Source organism: Dasypus novemcinctus, chromosome 25 (assembly GCF_030445035.2).
Source record: "Dasypus novemcinctus isolate mDasNov1 chromosome 25, mDasNov1.1.hap2, whole genome shotgun sequence".
NCBI lineage: Eukaryota > Metazoa > Chordata > Mammalia > Cingulata > Dasypodidae > Dasypus > Dasypus novemcinctus.
In genome coordinates this window covers 32005844-32025772 of record NC_080697.1, presented here as the reverse complement: position 1 = coordinate 32025772, position 19929 = coordinate 32005844, and the positions used below count along the sequence as shown (strand labels likewise).

The window sequence follows — 19929 nt, the reverse complement described above, 5'->3', positions numbered from 1 at the left end:
TCAGTTTCTTTTTGTTGCGTCATCTTGTTGTGTCAGCTCTCTGTGTGTGCAGCACCATTCCTGGGCAGGCTGCACTTTCTTTCGTGCTGGGCAGCTCTCCTTACAGGGCACACTCCTTGTGCTTGGGGCTCCCCTACATGGGGGACACACCTGTGTGGCACGGCACTCCTTGCGTGCATCAGCACTGTGCATGGGCCAGTGGGTCCATGGGTCAAGGAGGTCCGTGGGTTGAACCGCAGACCTCCCATGTGGTAGACGGATGCCCTAACCACTGGACCAAGTCCGCTTCCTGGGAATTTATTTCTTAAACTAAAATTTAATTTACTTTTTAGTTGAAGTTCACAATGTGCATAAAGTCTTAAAATACAATTTATGAAAGGTGGCAGATAAACTTAAACAATAACAAAAAGCTCTGTACATTATTTCATAACATGTTCAATTTTCTCTTTGGAAGAAAAATGCTAAATTTCATGTTTCACCATGTGCACATTTTATCAATATTGCATTTACTTTTTTAAATGAAAGATTTAATTTTTAAACAATTGTAGATTTACTAGCAATTCTAAGAAATAATACTGAGACATCCCATGTATCCTTTCCCAGTTTCCCAGAATGGTACTGTCTTCCATAATTATAAGCAATATCACAACCACGGATGTGTTGTGGATATCACAAACAAAACAACGGCTATTAACATTGATACAATCCAACAATATTATTCACATATCCTCAGTTTTACCTGCATTCATTTTTATGTGTATTTAATTTATGTAAATTTTTGTTGATGTTTTTATTAGAGAAGTTGTGGGTTTTCAGGACAATCATGTATAAAATGCAGGATTCCTGTAACCCACCCCACCACCAATACCTTGCACTGATGTGAATATGTTATACCTGTTGATAGATAGCACATTTTTGTAATTGTACTTTTTTTACTGGTAGTTACTTTTGTTACAATTAATGAAAGTTTATTAAACTAGTACTATTAACTATCATCTATAGATTACATTAGGTATATTTTTTCCTATATACCACCCTATTGTTAACACCTTATATTAGTTTCATATATTTGTTATAAAGTCATAAAAGAGCATTCTTATACTTGCACTCTTCACTATATAGTCCATTACCTACAATAGGGTTCACTGTGTTATACAAGCATATGTTTTGTTTTGTTTTGTTCTTTTTTTTTTCCTTAAAATAAGCCTGGCAACGAGGGAGAGCAGGCTTTGCCACGACATCAAGGGGCCCAGAGGATGGACACCTCTTTGTATTCAGCGTGGCGCCTCACGGCCCTTCGGGGATCACCGAAGGCCGCTATTCATCGGGCTGGACCGCGAGGGCGCCTCTGGCACCCAAAGACACCACACACAGATCCTACGCATTTTCTCAGGGAAGGCCCAACACTAAAAAGCTCCGGCAAACACCAGATGAAGGGGGCGGAGGGGGCGGAGCCTGGGACACGGCCCGCTCAGGTTACTCGGGCAAGACCGGAGAGCCCTCTCCCGGGCGCCGCCACTGGAGCACCCACGACACCCTCCCACGCAGAGAAGTGTCCATATCCACTCTCCACCCCCGGCTTCTTGGGAGCACACTGGGGAAGAGCAACTGCGGCCGCGGCCGAAGGGGACGCCGGGACTGGAACAGCGCCGCCGCTGGGCCTTGGGCGCCTGAGGTACAATCTGGCTCGCTCCAGGGGCCCCGCGAGGGGCTGGCGAGGCGCGTTCGCGCCTCAGCAGCGAGACGGCCCGTCCTCTCTGAGGAGAGGGGCCGAGCGTGAAAACAGTCAGGACCGGCAAACGAGGGCAAATTCCTCGGTGGGAGGGCCGGAGCCGCACCCCTGCGCATCCCTGCACCGGCCAAGCCGCGGGGGAAAGAGGCGAGGGGCCCGCGAGCAGAGTACGGGGAGCATGAACGTCTGTCCCTCATCTGGCACGGCTTAGGACCGGTCCAGGGAGAGCACACCACCACCTTACAGTCATATGTTTTAATTTTAATTTTAATTTTAATTTCTATTCTAGTAACATTTACACCCTGAAGTTTCCCCTTTTTTACCATACTCACCTGTATAATTGAGTCACAATAATGTACTACAATCAACACCATTTACTTCCAAATCTTTATAGTGAACATAAATAGAAAGTTTTAACAAATGAAACATCTACTTGCCATTCTTTGATTCCAATCTATTCCCTGGCAACCTATATTCCAGATTCTAACTCTTTGAGTTTGCAGATCATAATTACTTCCTATCAGTGAGGTCAAACAATATCTTTGTGTCTGGTTTATCTCAACAGCTAATGTTCACAAAGTACATTCATGTTGTCACATGTACAAGGGTTTCATTCTTTTTTCTTAGCTGAATAATCCTTTTGTATGTATATACCACATTTTGTTTATCCAGTCATCTGTTGATGGACACTTGAGTTGCTTCCATCTTTTAGCAATTGTGAATAATACTGCTAAGAAAATTGATGTGGAAATATTTGTTTGAGTCCTGCTTTCAATTCTTCTTGGTATATACCTAGTAGCAGGACTGAGCAGTCTATGGTAATTCTATATTTAGCTTCCTGAGCAACTGCCAAAATCTTTTCCTCAGTGGGTGCAACACTTTTCATTCCCACAAGCAAATGAATGAATGTTCCTTTTTTCCCACATCCTCTCCAGCATTTGTCGTTTTCTTTTTTTTTTTTATTTTATTAGTAGCCATTCTATGAGTGAAATATCTCATTGTGGTCTTGATTTGCATTTCCCTTTTAGCTTATAATGTTGATGATCTTTTCATGAGCATTTTAGACATTTGTGTATCCTCTTGGCAGAAATGTTTTTTTCAAGACTTTTGCCCATCTTTAATTGGGTTGTCTTTTTACTGTTGAATTGTAAGATACCTTTATATTATAGATATTAAACCCTTATCAGATATGTAGCTTCCACATATTTCCTCCCATTAAGTATGTTGTCTTTTCACTTTTGTGATAAAGTCCTTTGATACACAAAAGTTTTAAAGTTTGAGGAGGTCTCATTTATATATTTTTTCTTTCATTCTTGTGCTTTGGGTGTAAAGTCCAAGAAACCACTGCCTAACACAAGGTCCTGAATGTGCTTCCCTACATTTTCTTCTAGGAGTTTTATAGTGCTGATTCCTACATTTAGGTCTTTGATCCATTTTGAGGTAATTTTTGTATATGGTGTGAGGTAGGTATCCTCTTTAATTCTTTTGCATATGGATATCCAATTCTCTTAGCACCATTTGTTGAAGAAACTATTCTTTCCCCATTGAGTGGACATGGTAGCTTTGTCAAATATCAATTGGCCAAAGATATGAGGGTGTATTTCAGAGCTCTCAATTTGATTCCATTGGTCAATATATTTATTCTTGAGCCAATACCATGCTGCTTTGAGCATTGTAGATTTGTAATATGCTTTAAAGTCAGGAAACATGAGTCCTCTAACTTTTTTATTCTGTTTTTTGTTTCGTTTTACAAAGATTTATTTTTTATTTATTTCTCTCCCCCTTTTCCCCCCTCCCCGTTGTCTGCTTTCTGTATCCATTCACTGTGTGTGTTCTTCCATGTCCATTTATATTCTTGTCAGTAGCACTGGGAATCTGTATCTCTTTTTGTTGTGTTATCTTGCTGTGTTAGCTCTCAGTGTGTGCAGCGCCACTCCTGGGCAGGCTGTGCTTTCTTTGCGGGGGGCGGCTCTCCTTACAGGGCGCACTCCTTGTACATGGGACACGCCTGCGTGGCATGGCATTCCTTGCCCACATCAACACTGTGCATGGGCCACCTCACCACTCGGGCCAGGATGCCCTGGGTTTGAACCCTGGACCTCCCATGTGGTAGACAAATATCCTCTTCGTCTTGTTATTCTATTTGAAGGGGTTTTTGGCTCTTTGGGGCTTCTTACCATTCCAAGTAAATTTGATAATTGGCTTTTGCATTTCTGCAAATATGCTGTTGAAATTGTTCTAGTAAACTATGTATATTATTTTATTTCTAAACCCATATGCTAAGATGGGGCACTGTTAAAGTAGCAATGACTTGAAAGTCAGCAACCAAGTAACTAGTACCCAATTTGGCATTTTAAATTAATAATAAAAAATTAAATGGAAGCAGTGCCTAAAATAACTAAAATAATTCAGAACAAAAACCATTAATTTAGACTCCACTTATTAGAAATTTTATCATTCAACATGCACTAACTTAAATGTACCTTTAAGACAGAATGAGGGTAAAAGTAAGGAAAATATTAAATAAATTTCAGGGACTCCCTAAATTATTTTTTTAAAGAACTTTAGGACTAATTTTCTAAAAGCAAAAAAAATGATTATAAATTTCTTTTACGTTCATTCATATATGACCTTATTTGAAGCAATGTATTTGTATAGCAAAATTCTTGTCAAAAAATATTTCTAAGTATTTTATTTCCTTATTTCACTAGTTGGAACTAGTTGTGCCAGTGATTATTCTGAATATCTATTGAAACCTAAGCCTTTAATGAAGTCCTTTTGAAAAATAAGGCAATTTTTCTACAATCTACATAAGAACAGAAAATAAATCTTTGGTTTTTAGTTAGAGGGGCAGGAAGGATTTTGCAAAAAGAAATAATAAAGAGCCAAAGCAATTAAAAAGCTCTTAAAAAGGAAGGGAGTGGGTGTAGCTCAGTGGTTTGTGCACTTGCTTCCCATGTGTGAGGTCCTAGGTTCAAACCCTGTTACTTCCTAAAAAAAAAATAATGGGAAACTGGAAATTCCATCAAGGTCAGCAGAGGACCTAAGGCACCTCAGGTTCAGATGATACAGTCATCCTCACGTAGAGTTTTAATGATCTGTGTGCATGGGTTTTACCATCCTTAGAATGTGAAGCTGAAAAAGTAATGTCCAGCAATGATTATTGCTAACAAGAAATAACAAGGCCAGCCAGATAGCCAGAGGTTGCTGCAAGCATACAGGAGATAGGCAATACCTGAGGAGAGAATGTATGAGATCAAAAAAGAGAATGTATGAGCACAAGTTAAGTATAACTTAATATTTCTTTATTAAAGGTTTCTTAAAGAATTTCAAAGGTGTAACAAGGTTGGAACTGAATTTATCATAAACACTAAAAATGTACACATTTTAGTTAATTTGCATTAAATCCTAGCAATGCTTCTGGCAATCATAGATTTAGTTTGATACTCCCTACATGGCATGAGAGATATGCTAAAATTACAAATTTGACATAGTTCATGAATAAGCACATATTGTCCACTGCCCCATTGCCCACCACTATGCACTTGCGCATCAGTCACCCTGACTATGAGCCATGCTGAGGCAAACCCGGCTCTTAGCATAGCGCCCTCAGAGACCCCATCCCAGACCTGGGCTTAGCCCCAGTCAGCCCTTGGGGACCCCCACCGCAGCTTGGCACTGCAGAGCCACCCCTCCCCTATCCACACACATTCCCCACCCCCAGGTGCTGCCTAGGTCCCCTCCCAGGATCAAGTTGTCTTGCTGGTTCTCTGCCCTCTACACTTAGCATATGCCCATTCTCAGGCAGGGTCTCTCCAGGAGAATCCACTGGATCATAAAACTGTCTTGTGGGGAGACTTCAACTTTCAGGAAGGCAGCAGACAGGAGGGGCCAGAAGGCTCTCTCTGCCCTGTGTAGGGCATGATCCCCCTCCCCTGGAATTTTTATTGGGATTGCATTGATTGTGTAAATCATTCGGGTAAAATTGATGATTTTTTATATATGTAATAGGACTCCCCAGGATGGGAGTTTAATACTTCGTTATTTATTGTGTGGGTCTATAGCCACTGAAATAATACCCTATGACAAGATGAACACCTTCATCTTCCAAAGGGGCATGCCCCAGGTGCACCCTTTCCACACATCTCCCCATGACTGACACCCTGCCCCCATATATGACACCTTGCCATATATGCCAAAAGAACATTTCCACAATTGTATTTTCAAACGCAGACCTCTACCTCCCCAGAGTTCATCTGTTCCTTCCTCCAGCCCTCCCCACAGTTCCATGGATAGTCCAACCTACCCTCCAACCCTGTTCACCCTCACACTCCATCACTGCCTATCCCACTCACATCCCTGCACCACCATCACCCCCATCCATTGCCAAACCACTCTCTTCCACCTTATCATAGGTTCTGTCCAGATTGAGCATCGGTTCACCACTCTCTACTCCTTTTTTTCTTTTTAAGATTTTATTCAGTGTCCACATAGAAAACGTGGCATTGGATTGGGAAAAGTGGACATGGTGGCTGATGGGTATGGGGAAAGGCGGGAGGAGATGAGAAGTGGAGGCGTCTTTGGGACATGGAGCTGCCCTGGATGGTGCTTCAGGGGCAGTCACCGGACAGTGTAAATCCTCACAGGGCCCACTGGATGGAATGGGGGAGAGTATGGGCCATGATGTGGACCATTGACCGTGAGGTGCAGAGGTGCCCAGGGATGTGCTTACCAAGTGCAATGGATGTGTCATGATGATGGGAATGAGTGTTGCTGGCGGGGGGGAGAGGTGGGGTGGGGGTGGTGGGGTTCAATGGGACCTCATATATATATATATATTTTTAATGTAATATTATTACAAAGTCAATAAAAAAAATAAATGAGCACAATTAAAAAAAAGATTTTATTATTATTTCTTTCTCTCCCTTTCCTACCTGTTGTCTGCTCTCTGTGTCCATTTGCTGTGTGTTCTTCTGTGTCCACTGGCATTCTTGTCATGTGGCACTGGGAAACTGCGTCACTTTTTTTGTTGCATCATCTTGCTGTATCACTCTCTATGTGTGCGGTGCCACTCCTGGGCAGGCTGCGCTTGTTTTGTGCTGGGCGGCTCTCCTTGCAGGGTGCAGTCCTTGTGCATGGGGCACCCCTATGCAGCTCAGCACTCCTTGCGTGCGGCAGCACTATGCGTGGGCCAGCTCACCACACAGGTCAGGAAGTCCTGGGTATCGAACCCTGGACCCTCTGTATGGTCGGTGGACACTCTATCAGTTGAGCCACAACAGCGTTCCTCTACTCCCTTTTTGTCTCCTGGTAACCTTTCTTCCAGCTTTTATCTCTTTGAGTCTGCTCAATATGCTTAGTCATATCAGTGAAGTCATGCAATATTTGTCTTTTAGTGACTGGCTTACTTCCTCTGGATGTGATACCCCTTGATTGCATTAAATTCATTTGAGGTTTCTTTGATTGGATTACCTGTCAAGATTGAATTAGGGCTTTTTAAATTTGACTATGTCAGTGGGGGTGACTCAGGTTGAGTCCCCGCCCCCTTGCTGGACCTGATATAAACGGGCACTCACTCAAGAAGACACTTGAGGAAAGAACTTTGTCATTTTTGATCCTGACATGTGACAGAAAGAAGACTCAAACAGCTAAAGCCCAAGGGAGAGATGGACCATGTGTCTGATAGCCTACAGCGGAACTTGGGAAGAGAGCTGAGAGTGATGTAGGAAACCCTGAGAAACAAGCCCAATGCCAGCCTGCAGTTTAGATGGGGAAGAAGCTGGGCCCGTGGAGCCTCAAGAAGAAGAGGAAGCCCAGAGGGGAAGGCTGAAATCTGGCAAAGATTGCTCACCTTCTTGCTTCAATATGTGGTAACTGACTTTGGTGAGGAAGTACCTCTTATGGTACCTTGAGTTGAAGTTTCAATGGCCTTGGGACTGTAGGCTTTTATCCCAATAAATACCCTTTATAAAAGTACAGATTGCTGGTCTTTGTCTTAGCACTCTTTTGACAGACTAAAATGGAATCAGACTGTATGTGATCTGACCTTTTGTGATTAGTTTTTCTATATGAGCACTATATAAAACTGCACTAATTATATTCAAATAGTGCTTCTTTCACCTGATTGAGTGACTTATGCATCCTATGCTTCAGTTTCATCTGTAAAATGGGGATAACAGTGTGTACCTCATAAGGTGGTTGTCTATAGCTTGGTATACTGTCTGCCACAAGGCAGGGAGTTGCCATGATTGTCTTTTTTTCATGATTTGTTTGCCACATTGGATTGTAACCCCTCTTGAAACCTTCATTCCGCTCCCAGAAGATGGCCTTGATTATTGCTATCTTTTTGGTCATCTTTGTGGGAGGCTGGTTGACCTGAAAAAGACTCTTTGGGCTAAGAAGCAGATTGCTTTTTACCGTTAGATATGGAAGAGAAGAGCAGGTACTAGAAGATGATGCCTGTGTGGAGGCTGGCCATGTTCCTGGAAGAATATTGTCGAGAGCCTCAGAGAAAGGGATACTGGGAACATGTTCTCAGGGAGAGCTGCTCCTCCTTGGACCATTAGGTGTCTGTTGTTACCAGACCACAGAGTTCTTATTCAGAAGTTTAACTGAGCAAAGGGACTATATTGAGATGTTGAAAGCATTAAACTCTACAAGCAGTAAATGCTACTATTTCTCCGAGAAGTTTAGGTGTGATGGATTTTTAATCTTATATTTGAATATTAATAAATATGGATATGAATTAAAGCTCATATTGTCTTTTGATACTGGGCAAAACTGTTTTCTTTTTTTTTTAATTAAAAAAAAAAGTATTATTTATTTATTTCTCTCCCCTTTCCCCCCACCCTGGTTGTCTGTTCTTTGTGTCTATTTGCTGCGTGTTCTTCTTTGTCTGCTTCTGTTGTCAGCGGCACGGGAATCTGTGTTTTTTTTTTGTTGCATCATCTTATTGTGTCAGCTCTCCGTGTGTGCAGTGCCCTTCCTGAGCAGGCTGCACTTTCTTTTTATGCTGGGCGGCTCTCCTTACGGGGCACACTCCTTGTGCTTGGAGCTCCCCTACGTGGGGGACACCCCTCCATGGCACGGCACTCCTTGTGTGCATCAGCGATGTGCATAGGCCAGCTCCACACGGTTCAAGGAGGCCCGGGGTTTGAACCGCGGACTTCCAATGTGGTAGACAGATGCCCTAACCACTGGGCCAAGTCCACTTCCCAAAACTTTTTCTAATTCCATGTAAAATGTACTGTAAGACTTCAAACCCAAATTAAAAATCAATAGTGCTTTTTTAGGTAACTAAGCAAATATTGCAATATTATTCTTTTCTCCAATGAATACCACTCCAACTGAGGAGAAGAAATCCACTTCCCCAGCTGGAATGATATAAGTGGAATTAAATCTTTCAAGTGATTTCTTGATTGTTGTTGAAATTCCTGGGTCACTGCTGTGACTTGACGGTTTGTAATTGCTAATTCATTTTTATGCCAATCTAAATGGATCCTGGTTGATGGTTCTCATGTTAAACGCTAAGCTTTGTTTATTGAGTCAAGGCTGCTCCTACAGCATGACTAGGGAGTACCCTAGATTGAAGTTAATGTACTGCAAGCTGTGCCTCATTTTACTTTGTATCTCCCATAGCACCTGCATCCGAGTTAGCTTTTCTCAAGGAAGATGCTTAATAAATATGCATTTCATGGTAAAGCCTATAAAAGGGAATGGGATTTTCCAAAGGGGAAATTAATTGTACTCCATCAAGCAAGCTATTCATTCATGTACAGCTGTTGCAGACAGCTGATTTAGTTGAAACAGTGTAAATTTTAGAGTAAGACATAGTTGAGATAAGATCATTTCTCTGCTATTTACTAGTTGTGTGACTTTGGGAAAAGTATTTAACTTCTCTGGGTGTATTTCCTCATCTATAAAATTAAAATACTGTCCCTACATATGAAAGATTGAATTATGTACCCCAGGAAAAAATTAACATGTTCTTAATCTTAATCCATTCCTGTGTATGTGAACCCATTGTAAATAAGACCTTTAAAGATGTTATTTTTAGTTAAGGAAGATAGCCAACTGAGTAAGGTTGGGCTTTCATCCAGATTATGGGAGTCCTTTTTAAGCAGAACAAAATTCAGACAGATAAAGAAATATATATAGAGGAATAGAAGGTGAAAGTCAACAAAACCCAAGAGAGAAAAGATATGACAATACCATATACATTGCCATATGATAGAAAAGTCAAATGCCCAATCATCACTGGCTACCAACACCAGAATGTTGCAAACGTTGGGAAGAAATTGCCTCAATTTTGGAATTCTCCTAGCTCAAAACCATGATAAATTCCCATTGTTTAAACCAACCCATTGTGTGATGTTTGTTTTAGAAGCTGGGAACCTAAAACACTACCTTAGGGTGCTATGTATATTTAAATAATTAATGTTTGTAAGTACCTATGGCAGTGCCTGGCATAGGATATTCAAGAAACAGAGGCTTCAATTTTCTTCCTATTTTTAAGCAACTTTGATTTTATTTTTGGTTGTTCTATTCCTTCCCTCTCTCCAAACATAGTCAATAATATTCATTCAGTTAGGTTTAACCTTTTGCCAAGCTCTGTGTTACATGCTGGACATGAAAAAATGAAAAAATCTAGCACTACAGCAGGACAGGGATTGCATTCACTGAACAGTAATGGGGAGGTCCAGACTTCTGGGAGAGCCTCCTAGCACACTGATGGCATGGAGGAGATGAACAGGAAACATTAGTGGACCTTCCACTCAGTGTGCTCATTTCTACCCTTGTTGCTCTGTTACTATAATTCTAAAAAAATCCTCTCATTATCCCCAAATCTTAATTCTGGACAATTCCTGGCAGGAAATGTACCCATGAGTGAACACCTATGTTAACTTTCTTCTCCCCAAACTTATTCCATTGAACAACAGGAAACTTAGAATAAAAGCTTTTTGTAAAAATGAAGATTTCATATGAAATAAAACCTTCCTTATTTTATCCTCTGTAGCAGTTTGATAATATTGATGAATTCCAGAAAGAAATATTGGATTATGTTTGTAAACTGATCTTTTTCTCTGGTTATAGTAGATGATATTGGATTCAGAGGTTTACTTGATTAAGCAATTGGGTAAACCTCTTGTGCCAGTAGGGCGTTGAGCCCCCACTGTTGGTGGGTGGGGACACACAGATAAAAAACATGACAAAGGATAGAATTAGAGAGTTTTTGATGTCGGAGTTTTGATGTTGGAGTTTGATGCTGAAGCCTTAAGCTGGAGCCCTGGGAAGAGAGGAACCCTAAGCCTGGAAAGAAACAAGCCCTGGGAAGAGAGGAACCCAGGAAGCATGAACCCTTGCAGACATCAGCAGCCACCTTGCTCCAAAATGTGAAAATAGACTTTGGTGAGGGAAGTAACTTATGCTTTATGATCTGGTATCTGTAAGCTCCTACCCCAAATAAATAACCTTTATAAAAACCAACCAGCTTCTGGTATTTTGCATCAGCACCCCTTTGGCTGACTAATACATCCTCTTACTTTATATTTAGAATTGTTATGCTCCTGCAATGGCAGAAACTTAATTTTGGTAAAATCAGACTTCCCTCTTCCTCCTTAGATAGCATCTAGGTAACAGCAGTCTCATGTCATACCAGAACATATGTAGGAGTGCATTAGTAGTCACACTATCTATCCACATCTATGCCTGCTGAGCTGTTGTTTGGCCCATTTTGCCTTTCATCACTGCTTCATGAAGGAAAACATGCATGTGTCCTCCTTCTTGCTTATAAAGTCTCCTGTAGGTCTGTGTCATTCCACTGATTCCATGCTTTGCATGGGCCATGATTCCCTGGGAATTGTCCCACACTGTGGGACCACACTAGTCGGCAACGCCATCTATGGCCTTGTTACCATTGACTCCTGCTGCCACCATACCTCCTTTGTATCTTCCCACCTCCTGGGCAGTCTGCACCTGGAAGCCAGCCTCATATGTCTTTTGCTTGGGGGTCCCACAAATCTATCTGGGGTTTTTCTCAGAGCCTCTTTGATTGTACTTTGTTCCACTTTGGGATATCCCTTGATATGGACCAAAACCAGACTATCCATCTCTGTGAAGCCAGACCTGACCATTACTTTAAGGGTGTCTTAGTATGCCAAAGGCACTATGACAAATACCACATGCTGGTTGATTTAACCAACAGGAATTTATTGTATCATGGGTTTGGAGACTGGAAGTTCAAAATCAAAGTGTCAGTAGAATCAGGCTTTCTCTGAAGTCTGTAGCATTCTGCTGGTGACTTACTGGCAATCCATAACTCAGTCTCTACCTCCACATTGTCGTCTGTCTCCTTCTACCTCCTAATCACTCCTGCTGTTTCTAAATTTCCTCTGCTGAAAAGAACTCTAGCCGTATTGGATTGAGGCCTACCCTGATTCAGTTTGGTTTCATCTTAATAGGCTCTATGCAGTTATTTACAAATGGGTTCACACCACAGGGCAGGGGGTTAGGGCTTGAACATGCCTTTGTTGGGGGCATGAGTCATTCCATAACAGGTGGCAAAAAATGTGAAAACACAGACATTCTCTTTGGACCCCCTTCTTCTCACTACTGTTTTTTCTCAGAAATTAGTGCTTTCCAATTATGGAGAAAGAAGCTTTCTGGCCAGGTATTCTTTCCTTCCTTTATAGGCAGTGGTTTGTACTGTTTTTTGGTGTGTGGGTTTGGGTCAGGGAGGAGGGTATACACAGTATCTTCCCCCAACTCCTTCCTTTCTGTTCTAAAGCAGTACACATGCTGGTTTCACATTTTTACTTCTCTAGCCATTCATTTCTCCTTGTCTCTATTTTTAAAAGGGTTTTTAAATGCTTGAGAGGATTCTTTTTTTGAGATGGAAATATAAATCTTCTTGACATGACATGGAATTTTAAGCACAGAAAAGAGTGCTTCTGCATTTTCAATGCCATTTTCCTGATCCCACTTCTTAGTCAAACTTCTCTTTTTCCAGGAAGCTCTCTCTAGCTGTGCAGCTAACAAGAGGGAAGGGTGGCATGTTTCCCTTGTGCATGAATTTGTACATTATCTCCTGTCTATATCACTCTCACAGCTATTTGGGGCTCTTTTATATTGGAGTTAACTCTTTAGCAATGTGACCACTTTTCCTGTAAGGTTGAAGGTGCTGGGGGCACAAGTAGCACAGTCCCATGCCTGGTCTATGGGCCCTTTTTTCACCTCTCTCTGGTATTCAGCCTTTAGCTCTTACCTGTATTGTCTGATTTGGCTTTGTCCTCTGGCCCTGGCACCTACTCTTGTCCCAGATAAGGATTCCCATATGGACATTAAGCCCATTCTCCATCCACACGGCTGGACAAGCCCTTTTCTCCTTCATTCCCCATTTCCCTTAGGCGGAGTTTAGGGTGTGAGAGGGGATTTTTAACGATTTAACATTTTTACTGAAAAATTGAGTGTAAGAGTCCAGCAGGCCTTCTTTCCCAGCTTGGCCCTGCCATGTACCAGCTGGGTCACTACATATCAGTTTTCTGCCCCATCCAAGCTGAGTTTCCTCTTCTTTAAAATGAAGATTATAATCCCTACCTCACAAAGTTTGGGGGAAGACTAAATATAATTATACATGTAAAGGCCTGTGGACTAAAGTATCTGCTTAACTAACCTATGCATGTTTTAAATGCATCCATGTGCTGCAATGCTGCTGTTAAGATCTGGAGCTGCTCCCCTTGCTGCAGAGGCACAGCATTTGGCAGCTTCTGGCAGGCTCTCTTAACTGGCTTTTTTTTCTGTAGGACTTTCATTTTAGGCTTTGGTAAGCTGGCTGTTAATACCATCTTTTGGCCCTCTTCTGCACCTATCACTGTTTACACATTATCTACAACTGTTTTGGTTATTGCTCCAAGTTTATTGACTACGGGAGTAAGGAATAGAGGCTGGTCAGCCTTCAGGTGCTCTGTTATTATCATGCCTAATTTCATAATCTTCTGGGTTGCCATGTGTTTTGTGGTTAAGCAGACTAGAGTCAGAATATCAGGCCCAGGCCAGCTTTCTAGTCCTATACCAATGTTTTCATTAGAGGCCATGAAAGGAATTTCAAGTTTTCTAGATCTCTCATCATTGGAAGCAGGAACAATACTGAATTTTCCATCCTGAAGGTTTTCCTGGGAAAGTTGTGCTCATTTGTACAGATTGAGGATTTAGCAATGCCTGATTTTTTTAAAAGAAGCTTTTTATAAAAAAGTACTTTATAAAAGTAAAGTACTTTTAGACTTTACAAGAAAGTTGCAGGTAGTAAAGAGAGTTTCTGTAACCACCTTCCCAGTTTTCCCCACAGTTAACATCATACATTACCATGGTACATTTGTTAAAATTAAGAAATTGGTATTGGTACATTACTGTTACCCGAACTCCAGAATTTATTTTCGTTTTAGCAGTTTCTCTATTAATGTCAGATCCAGTCCATAATACCACATTGCAATTAGTTATCATGTTTCTGTAATGTCCTCTGGTCTATGACAGTTTTTATCAGCCATTTCTTCTTTTTTATGATCTTTATGTCTTGAGAAGCCCTGGCTACACAGCATCTATATGGCTTCACTGGTGATGTTAATATTCACCATTTGGTTAGGGTAATGTTTGCCTGGTTTTCCCACTGTAAAGCTATTTATTTTTCTCTTTCCCTAATCTATTTTTCAGAAGTATGTCACTAACTCTAGCCACCCTCAAGGGAAGAGGGTTAGATTTCTTCTAGATGGGTGCTATCTACATATTTTACTTGGAATTTTTCTGTATTTATTCAAACATTTATTTATACCAGCATGGACTCATGTATTTTTATTTTAAACCTTGGGCTAAAATCCAATATTATATTATTTTCTTGGTCAAATCATCCAGGCCTTGGCCTTTGGGAATTCTTTCAGGTTATCTCCTGTGTCCCTTTGATACACCCCCATACTTTTGTTTGTTGAGCACTGCCTTACTTTCTCATACTACAAGATATTTCAGGTTTATCTTGTATTTTCTCTGTCCCAACCCTATAATCAGCCCTTTCTCCAAGAGCCTTAATTTCTTTTAATAAAGAATGGTATTTAGAAACCAAGCAGTAAGCACTAGGTGTGAGGTATCTGAATTTTTCAGGGAGGTTTACTTAACATTTATTGACTACCTTTATCCCCAGCAAACATAGCCTGCCACCCCAAGAAACAGAAGTCAGCAATGATTCGAATAGACCAAAACCATGCTTTTCTAAAGCAATGGGTATTTGGTGCAGGGCTTGTCTAATTTTAATGGCACAGATAAATATCTACAAGACTTACTGTCAGAGTTATCTGCATTTGGGGACAGCCCAGAATGGGGGCATAGATGCCAGGGCCCACATTGTAGAGACCTACTGCCAACTAAACTGAGTTCTTTCAGCACATCTAGGTAGATTGCAAACATACCTGAAGTTATACCATGGTAGGTTGTGAGTAACAAGAAGTGAACTTCCCAGAATATGTCAGGTTTTGGAGCCAGAACAACTGGAATCACAGGTCCATCAACAAAAGTTTGAGTACAGAAAGGGAGATAGGGTGGAGGAGGAGATTGTCAATTTCAAATCCAAAACAATGAGTGTCTTTGTAGGACAATGAGCCAGAGAACTGGAAACAGGAACCATTTAAAAAAAACTAGCTATTTCGTTGTCATGTCCAGGTGGAACTGACCGGGTGGTCAATAGATCAGATTCAATGTGTCAGCTCAGACAGGAAGGGTATGAAGGCTGGTGCCTGGAGGCTAGGGGGCTTAAAGTATGTGATAGATTGAATCATGTCCCCTACAAAGACATGTTCAAGTCCTAAGCCCCTGTCCTGTGGGTGTGAACTCATTTATAAAGAGGATCTTCAAAGAGTTCGTTAAAATGAGGCCAAACTTGAGAGCACATCATGCTGTTTATGACTAGCACAGCTATGATATGGGGATGATAGTGGTTGAAAGTGAAAGCCTAGGAACATTTATATTACCAGAAGGAAAACTGGAAAATGCAACATGGAGCTTTATAACAGTGAAACCTCATGTAAAATGTTAATATGGGTGATATTACATATATAAGACGGTTTTGACAAATTATAAACACAAATATACTGGAGAGAAGAAAACAGAATAGCAGCTATGTATGACAAAGGAAGTATAGAGAGATTGAGTTGAGAGGCAATGAGTTTTGTTTTGTTTGTTTGGTTGTTTTATTATTTTTCTGGAATAATGAAAATGCTCTAAAATGATTGGCGTCATCAATGCACAACTATGTGATTATATTGAATACCATATATTGTACACTTTGGATGGATTTATGTTTATTAATATTTATCAATAAAACTGATTTGTTAAAAAAATAAGGCCAAACCGAATCAAGGTAGTCCTTCATCTGGTATGACTGGAGTCCTAATGAGCTGTATTAGTTAGGGTTCTCTAGAGAAGCAGAATTTATATATAAATATTGAGATATTTATTATAGGAATTGGATCATATGACTGTGAGGATTGGCAATATGAATTCTGTAGGGTAAGCCACAAGTTGGAAACTCCAGTATAAGTGAAGTTGGCTGGCTAAAGTAGAGGCAGAAATTATTCTTTCTGACTGCTGAAATCATCATTTGTGGCTAAGACCTCCAACTGATTGGATGAGGAGTCTCCCCTCATTGCTGAAGATAATCTCTTTTGTCGATTATAGATGCAATCAGTCGTAAATGCAATCAACTGACTAGATGCAAATCTACCTATGGAATACTTTCACAGTAACATTTGGTCCAGTGTGTGCTTGACAACTGGACACCATAACCTAGCCAGGTTGACTCATGAAATTAACCATCACATAAACAAAGGAAATTTGGACAGAAGTACAAGTCAGGAAGAGACATCCATGTATTGCCACCTCCAGATGCTATAAATTTTGGAGAATACAAATAACTTGATTTTGGACTCTGACCTCCAAACTGTGAGCCAATAAGTTCCTATTGGTTAAGCCAACCAGTATGTGGTATTTCATTATAGCAGCCCTGACAAGCTAAGAGAGTGTGAGAGAAGAACCCCATGTATGGCAGAGCTTTCATGTTTTCTGCTGGGTGCAGGATAATGCAGGGAGAGCTGCAGAATATGGTGAGTCTGACCCTGCAGGTTTCTGGTATAGGTGAAGGCTGAGTTTCTGTATCTCTACGGTTGTTCCTCTTTTCAACTCATCAGAATCTAGAGTCCATGCTATCCTCAGCCCATCAGAATATAATATTTATTGGAGAAATGTCTACATACAGCAATGGTGGTGAGGGGTAGTGTGGCAGTTTGATATTACTTATGAATTCCAAAAAGAGATATCAATTATGTTTGTAAACTAGTCAGTTCTTCTGGGCATGATACCCAGAACTCAAAGAGACTTAAGAGGGAAGAGGCAGGCTGAAACCTTGCAGACATTGCCCTCTATCTTGCATCAACACGTGGCAATAGACTTTGGGTGAGAAAGTACCTCTTATGGTACCTTGAGTTTGACTCTTTGGGGTCTTGTAACTGTAAGCTTTTACTCCAAATAAATACCCTTTATATAAGCCAAAAGATTTCTGGTTCTTCGCATCAGCACCCCTTTGGTTGACTAATATAGGAGGGTTACCAGATTTTGTTACAGAAATTGGTAAATTTGGATACTGTAATTGGGATACCATATATCTAAATCTACATAATAGTGAGAATCATATAGAGAGAGGTTCATTATACATAAGGATGGTTGGGTTAAGTCCTGGACAGGTTCTGGCACGTTTTTTAAAGTTTCTCATTACTTCCAAGTTCCTTAGAGTCACTGCCTTTATTTATATGTCTGGTGGAAAAGTTTGATATTTGGAAGATTTTTCCTTGGCCTGAAATCACTTCCAATATTGAAAAAGGATGGAGTTCTTTAGCATTGTTTATGCCTGGTCTTTAGCAAGCTCCTAGAAGGGTCTGTGTCAATTATCTCTTAGCAGGTTTGGCTGGAGCCTGCACAGACTGTGCTGTGGGACTAGCATAAGGAAGCAACCAAATTTTCATAATTAAAAATAGTCCCTACTTGGTTTGTAAATGAGGAAGTAAAGGCTAGGTTGTGGACCGCTGTCCATGTGGTGTGGCAGTGCTCCAGTATATATTCACCAGATGCAGTGGGTGTGCCATGATGATGGAAGAGGTTGTTGATGTGGGTGGGGTGGGGGGTATACGGGGTATATGGGGACCTCATAATTTTTGAATATAACATTGAAAGAAAATAAAGAAGAAGAAGAAGAAAAGGCTAGGCTTTTGTCCAATATATTTCTAGATGCAGTCCTAAAATCTGACTGCAAAATTAATATTGATTCATTTGTTCATTCATTCTACAAAGATTCATTTTAAAAAAACTATCCAAATATTTTGCAGAACAGCAGATTTTGGTGTTGGGAAGAAAGAACTCAGTCTCTACCCTCATAGACAAACAGCCCCCTGGGTTAAGTGCTAGACAGAGGTATGAGGAGAGAGGAATGGAGCATCAAACTAGGAAGATCCATAATTCTATCTCTGATGAACTTACTAGATATTAATGATTTGATTAGGTTTTGTTCAAAATGGTAGACAGAGCACATATATTTTCTGTTCAGTCTCCAAAACTCCAATGAAATGATACTAAAGGATACAAAATTAGTAACAAAAAAGAGACTTGGATGGGGGATGACTGTTAGAAGGCAAGAAATTTTCATCAAAAATGGATAGTAGACAGGATTGTATTGGTAGCTAAAACAGTGAAGAAGGCTGCTGGTGGGAAGAAGGCGATGAAAGGGCTTCAGTGGAAATGGCAGTTGTTCTTTCCCTTACTGTGAGGGAGAGGGGAAGAGGTGGCACACACAGAACTTTGAGGGAGCAATGATGTTGAACCCCATATTAAAGGAGAGAAACACTAAGATGTTGAACAATCTACCAGGGAAGGACTGGAACTTGTAGCACATGTTCCAATACACCAGAGCAAATCCAGCCTTTTTTTTTGAAGGAAGTATAAATCATATGCCATAAATTTCTCCCTTTTAAAGTGGTTTTCAATGATTTTTAGTGTGTTTACAAAAGTTGTACAGTCATCATCACTAAACATTTTCTTCACCCCCCAAAAAACTCCTATATCCATTAGCAATTATTCCCCTTTCCTCCCTCCATCCAGACTTGAAAATCACTAATCTACTTTCTGCTCCATATATTTTTGCCTATTCTGAACATTTCATATAAATGAAATCATACAATATGTGTTTGACATTTTTCACTTAGCATAATGTTTTCAAGACTCATTCATGTTAAAACATGTATCAGTACTTCATTCCTTTTTATAGCTGAATAATATTCTATTCTATGGATATATCACATTTTATTTATCCATTCATCAACTAATGGACATTTGGGTTGTTTCCATTTTTTGGCTATTATGAATAATGCTGCTATGAATACTCATGTACAAATTTGTGTGTCAATGTCTTTTATTGTTGAATTCTGAGAGTTCTTTATATATGCTGGATATTATTTCCTTATCAGATACATGAATTGCAAATATTTACTCCCATTCTGTGGATAATTTTCTCACTTTCTTGATGGTGTCCTTTGAAGCACAAAAGGCTCATTTCAATTAACTTCAATTTATCTATTTTGGGAGTTTGCCCTGTGCTTTAGGTGTTATATCTAAGAAATCATAGCTTAATCCAATGACAGGAAGATTTATACCTATGTTTTACTCTAAGAGTTTTATAGCTTTATTTCTTACATGTAGGTCTTTAATCCATTTTGAGTTAATTTTTGTGTTTGACATGAGATAAAGGGTCAATTTCATTCTTTTGCAGGTAGACATCCAGTTCTCCCAGCATCATTTGTTGAAAAGACTGTTCTTTTCCCATTGAATTATCTTGGCACTCTTGTTGAAAACCAAGTAACCATAAATGTAAGAATTATTTTTCCCATTTTTCTTTCTTTTTTTTTTTAAAGATTTATTTTTATTTATTTCTCTCCCCCCCCCCCCCCAGTTGTCTGCTCTCTGTGTCCATTTGCTGTGTGTTCTTCTTTGTCCACTTCTGTTGTTGTCAGTGGCACGGGAATCTCTGTCTCTTTTTGTTGCTTCTTCTTACTGCATCAGCTCTCTGTGTGTGCGGTGCCATTCCTGGGCAGGCTTAACTTTCTTTCATGCTAGAT

General features: G+C 40.3%; 1 long non-coding RNA gene across 1 annotated transcript in view; it reads left to right on the top strand.

The window, feature by feature from the left end:
* The first annotated feature begins 1531 nt into the window (after window positions 1–1531).
* LOC139437598 (uncharacterized) overlaps window positions 1532–19929 on the top strand; it is an 89739-nt gene continuing 71341 nt past the window's right edge. Inside the window, exon 1 of the long non-coding RNA XR_011647428.1 lies at window positions 1532–1675. This is a non-coding gene — a long non-coding RNA (uncharacterized lncRNA). The remainder of the gene's footprint in view (window positions 1676–19929) is intronic.